General features: G+C 32.3%; 1 long non-coding RNA gene across 1 annotated transcript; it reads left to right on the forward strand.

Annotated features, from left to right (window-relative positions):
- Positions 1-2909: 2909 nt before the first annotated feature.
- LOC109123445 (uncharacterized) lies at positions 2910-5502 on the forward strand. The gene is made up of 2 exons (XR_002031185.2): positions 2910-3981; positions 5223-5502. It is a non-coding gene; the product is annotated as an uncharacterized LOC109123445 (long non-coding RNA).
- The last annotated feature ends 786 nt before the right edge of the window (positions 5503-6288 follow it).

The following is a 6288-nucleotide window of genomic DNA, read 5'->3' on the forward strand; positions in this document are numbered from 1 at the left end:
GATAGTTCCAAATATGTTTTTAATAAGCTTGATTTGGTAAAAAAAAATGAAAGAGAAAAAAAATTACTATGATAATTATTATTTTTATAATTGTTAATGAGATTTAAAGGAAACAGATACATACATACGAACGTATATACATACATACATACTGACGTATATATATAAAATAAAAGAAAAAATTGGTTTTATTGTAATTTCATTTTATTAGAAATTGTTCTTCAAAACAATTTTTAAATTTAAAAATTAAATTTAATTGATTTTTTACTCTCTTTAAGAATTCGTTCCTAAATTAAATTAAATTTTTTCCTTTAAATTCACATTTCATCTAAATTAAAAAAACATTTCATTTTTAAATTTATTTTTACCGGTTATAATTTTTTTAAACAAGGTATTACTTTGTAAACATGTGTAATTATATTTTATTTCAATAATATTTTTATTTGTATATATAATAAACTCCTTAATCATTTTTAAAATATTTATTTTAATTATAAGTGCATCATACTAATACATGTTTTCATTAAAAAAAATCATCTAAATTACATGTATACTAATACAATCAATATTTACACAAATAAATAGTATAAGTATTATGATACCAATATCATATTTTAATATAATATACTAAAATTCTAGAGTTCATAAATAATAATTTTTTAGACAATATGTACATTCACTTAGCAATAATTAAAATTAAAAGAAGAAATATGATAAAATAATAATAATAAAAAACATACGAAAATGCTACACTCATAACAACCAAATAAGTAGAAGACAACTTTGACGATTTATTGTGCGCATTGAGCATTGTAAGTCAACAACCGGTTTGTGAATCCATATAATGCATTGAGGATATTTCTACAATATATAAATTGTTAAAAAGAATAAAATATGATGTGTGTATTTCATTAATATCAATATATTTTTATGTGATAATTAAATATATTTACATGATATAATGGGCAACAATAAAACCAGTAACCATTATTCTTTTGTGTTTTCAATATGAAAATGTGCATACATCCACACCCATAATAACACATGAGTCTTTTGTCAATCATACTTTTACAATTATAAATCAAATTTATAAGTACTATTTAATCATTAGACATTACAACATATATCACATAATACTAATGACAATTAATTAACAAATATATATATACTAACATATAATTAAAGTATCAACAAATATTTAGAATTAAAAACAATCATAGATTGACATTGATATGATTTGCCCACATCACTTTAGTAATTTGATCTTTATAAGCTGTCATAGTGATTGCATTCTCATTTGATAAATCAATTGAGTGACTTATGCTACCTATACCCTCTTTTTCATCTTGGATTGAAAGGTTTTTTACCTCATATTTTCTAAACAATTGATCATTTCAAGTTGATAGATGAATCCAATTATGAAAGGTACAACATACAACAACAATTAATGGTTGTCTACTTGGCTTATAATAAGACATTATCCTTAATATTAGAAACTACATGTATCTTCAAAACATCAAAGTACCTTTCAATAATTTTTTGAAAAGATGAATATCTATAATTAAAAAGTTCTTTATACTTGATAAGTTGATTACATCTACCTTGATGTTTTTGTAAATGATATCGCTCACCTTGATATGATGATGGAAATTCAGATGTATAAGGATAACCAAAATCAACTAAATAATTTATTTCATTTGGTCAAGGAAAATAGACTTCTAGTCTAGTTAATACATCCAAAAAGACACATGCATTAGTCGTTATTCTTTCCTAATCATCATAAACAAATGCGAACATCATGTCAAAATCACATGTGCACACATAACATTTTATGTTATAATTGTTTTTCTACTCCTCAAAAATTGGTTTGTTTATTAGTTAGGATGTATGTGCTAATATGGGTGTCATCAATTGTACTGATGCAGTCATACAACAAAAAAATATTTATTAGTATTAAGGATAAATAAAATAATGTTATGAAAACATTTTATGTACATGAAATTTACATTTATGAATATTTTTTTTTATAAAATCTTATCTTAAACCATGAAAAATATTTATGATTACTAAGAACATATGAAAACACCTCATTAGCTATACTGCTAAAAGGTATGAGAATTTTGTCTCATCAACATAATGCTCGTTTGACTTTTTTAAAGTGTTAAGCGATAATCTCTATAAAGTGTTGAAAATGGTATGTTACAATCCTTATTCTCACATTATATCCTACTATTAGCAAGAACATAACAACTGTCACTAATCATGTACCTTGTAAGTTTTCATGTCTTTTAAGACGATCACAAAGTTTCATAATGGTTTCTTTATCCATTCAAAATAGCTCATAATGTCTAAAGGTGACCATCTATCACATCCCTTACAAATTGTGTATCACTTAATATTGATGTCCTTTGAGATGTCTTGTATAAAAATATTTCTTCATACTTATTTATTATGTGAACAATAAAAAATTTATATATTTCCTCGTACTTACTTATAATGTGAGCGATAAAAAAAATTCATTTACATCATCATTTCCTTCAGAAAATGAAGCATATAGTGAAAGGAGAGATGTTTTCTTTGTTGCATTCACAAAGAGCCATGACCACCGTCTCTGATGATGGTGATGATGTTTGGAGGAGAGATGATGAAGTGGGGGTGGAGGGGAAATGCAATGGAGTGTATTTTGGAGGAATGATTTCAAGGTTGATTCTTCTTTTTCTCCTAAATTTTTGAGTTCTTCCAGTTGGGTTTTGGTCCGGAAAAGGAGAAGTATTTTCATTTTAATTTTTCATGGGCGCTGGGATTTTGGTTTGAATTTTGAGTTATAGCTCAAATTTTCATTGGAGAGAGGGGCAAGAGGGAGGTTTTGAATTTCAGGACTTGCCCAGAAAGGGAGGTGTCTCAAAAGATTAATAGATTTTCCCACTTCCCATTTGGTGATCTTTATATAAGTTGTATATTTTTTTTATTTTTCTTAAAAGTAGAACTAAGACGCTAAAAAAGTATTATTTCTTTCCTATCTTATAAGGGCAGTATAGAAGAAAATACTTGATCTCATTTCAATTTGCTTTTATAACAAATAGGATGAAAGAACTGAAATTCAATCTCTATGACATAAAATTTTGTTAATGGACTTTTCCTTTAAGATTTGGTTCTAAACCATAAGAGGTGTTTGTAGTCAATAGTCATTGTGCATTTGGGTGAACAATTCTCTGGCTATCCCACATCGAAAGCCAATATAAAAATGAATTGTTTAAATTGGCTTCAGTTTACCACCAAGAAACGCCGGGCCTGGTAACGTGGGCTTGTGACTCAAGTGAGGGCATGAAGGTGGTTGAAGGTTGGTTTGGCTGGAGAGGTAGGGTGCGCTGGGGTTGAGACACTGGCTCGCCCGTTCCAAGTGGGGAGTTTGAATCTTGTGATCCGACCGAAGGGTTGGGTGACGTGGTTCCTAGAGTGGAGGGCACCGCGTGAGGCTGGATTCACAGAGCAGCGTTCACCTCCCGCTCCCTTCGGTGGAAGGATAACGTGCTGGTACTCCACGGGCCCAACGACGCCTCCTCAGCCGCTCACAACCCGACAACCACTTTTTCCCTCTTTTTATTTTTCCTTCATTCCAGCCAGTGGTGGAACAATTGACATTCAGAGTGAAATATCATGGAAGAGAAGGCTTCACCAGAATCCTATAGATTGTTGTGATGACTTGAAGCAAAGAAGCTCCAAGCAAATTGCCTCAACGTGGAGCTCTCTTTTCTCTTTCTGCTGTGATCAATCACAATCCACATGCGAAATTTCCCAGGTCTGCATGGGGCTGAATGTTGGTGGACTGAGAGGTGGGCACTGTGACAAGAATGGATGCAAAAGCTTTGGCTACATTAAGGGGGAAAAAAAATAAAGCAAGGGCCTAGGATATTGCCATCATCTGTCACAGCTGCTTATGGCACCTTCTTCAGAAGGATCACTTGTTTTTAGCTGATTGAGGTAACTATATGACTCATCTCTGTAAGCTTTGTGGGAATGCTGGTTGCTATCCTTCTTTTATGTAATTTCTACTCCAGTTTTGCAATTGGAGACAAGGCTTCAGATTAGAAGTAATGGGAGCTTTTATGTGAATTTTGGATTTGATGCCATGGAAAAGCTGAATTAATTTTATAAAGACCCTACTGTGTAGAGAAAGATAAACTCTACTGTCTAACCAACCTTGTACACTGTACACTGTAATGTAATGCTTCAGTAATCATGTGTTGTCTCCTGGTCTTACTGTTATATCGAGGTCCACTAATTATTTCTTAATTGCTTGATATATGGACATGGACTGGAACGCCTCGTCCTACTGTCTAGTTACTTAATGAGGTGAATAATTATTTCTTCCTCAAGAGAGACAATGTTTTGAGGGATATATAAAATAAGAAAAGAACTTTCCAGTACATTATGCCAAATGTTGATTTAGAAAACAAAAGGACTATTTCAAAATTGAATGTAAATTCACCAGCCTATTTGACTTCCATGGGGTATGCAAATGCCCTGTTAATGGATGGAACATATACGTGCTTTTGATGCATTTATGTTGCTGAAGTAGTAAGATAATTTGAATGCTCATTTGGTATGTCTACACATCGTAATCAGAAACAAGAGATAATTCTTGTTCAAACTTCATGGCTAACAAGTGCTTCTCGACCTACTCTTCTTTCATTCCTGCACCTAATGAGTTGAAGAAAATTTATTGTATGGTTTGAAGTGTATGCAGAGAAGCTTTGTGAGATCAAAATAAGGAATGGCAGGAAGCAAACTTATTGGAACATGTTTTTTCCACGAAGATGATTTTCACACTGAGAGTTGGTTTTGTGTGCATGAGTTCACCTCTTGCTTGATATTTGATGGTGAGGTTGGATCTAAGCATGTTGAGAGGGTACAATGTTTGAGATGGTTCATGTCAAAGGGCATTTCAGAGTGTGAGAATACTCAAATTTGAAATGTTTGTTTGGAATGTGTTGATAGATTGAAGGGATTATTTGAAATCCACAAGGGAAAACAAAAATCATCCCATATACTTTTTCAAGCTTTATGGATGAGTCAATTCCTATGCATGTATAAGATCCTTCCAGGGTTTGAAAATGTACCAATTTTCTGTTATGGTTCCTGTTTTGTCCCATTTTCATAGGATGAGTTCGTGGATTTAAATATTTTCAAATGCAAAGTAACCATGTGGCTTGAATTCACAGGTTTCCAACTTAGTTGGGGATGTGGCAGTTCTCTTGCTGATTTATCTTCTGGGGCATGTCAATGAGTAAAGGGTTGTTTGGTAAGTCTTGTATGGTATGGGATGGAGCCTTCTCTATCTGACATCTTTGTTGCTTTGATCTCTGTTCTATTGAAGGCATGGTCTTTTCTGGAGGCATGAACAAGCAGCTATAGATGTCCTGATGGAAGCTTATACCCTTGTACTCTCGGGAAGGAAATATTCTCTATCAGGTTATATCAAACTCATTAAGTCCATTATCCATTTTCTTGAGGCATGAACTGAATTTTTTTTTCTTTTAAAGCTAATTTTGGTTGCAATTCTGTGCATAGTATTTGGAACAACCTCCTTGAGAGCTCTTCATTTAGTTGAAGGCTTCCCTTTGTGGCATTGCTGCTTTATGCCTACTAGAAATATTTAGGCATCATTAAACTATCATCTGAATAGTTTCACTTAGTGTGATTCAAAATATGATTCTCTTTCTTGTGTTTATCTGTTCTATGCAGAAGAGTCTTTGCTCTGTCCTAAAAGAAGGCCATTCAACCATTCTTGAGATGAAACTAGCCAGAAATTAGGTATTGGCCATTTATAAAAAAACTGAAACAATTGTCTATGAATTAGGTGCAAAGAAAAAAAAAAGCACAATTGCAATGCTTTCTTAAAGAGGAAAAAAAATGTAGCGCGTTCCAAAATGTGAAAAAAATCATAAGGTAAAATTCCAATTTCAATGTTGAGTCCCAACACCTCAAAAATAGGTCCATGCTTGAAAGTTGCAGCATGTTGCGCTAAGAAATAGAGCAGCAAGAAGGTTTACTTTGAATTTATATGAAATATGTTTGCATAAATTAAGGACACAGGCTGAGAAACCTCTTGGTTTTTGAATTCTGTTGATGAATTCCTTACACCAAAACCTTTAGATTGACATAAGGACCTGCTTATGCAGTTACTAGATTTATATCTTGCAACCCTTATGGTCATCACCACCTAAGAAAGCTTGCCCTGGACTTTTATATTTTGATCTTGTCACCTAAGCTCAGAGAGAATTGGCT

This window comes from Vitis vinifera, chromosome 12, assembly GCF_030704535.1.
Source record: "Vitis vinifera cultivar Pinot Noir 40024 chromosome 12, ASM3070453v1".
In the NCBI taxonomy this organism is placed as follows: Eukaryota; Viridiplantae; Streptophyta; class Magnoliopsida; order Vitales; family Vitaceae; genus Vitis; species Vitis vinifera.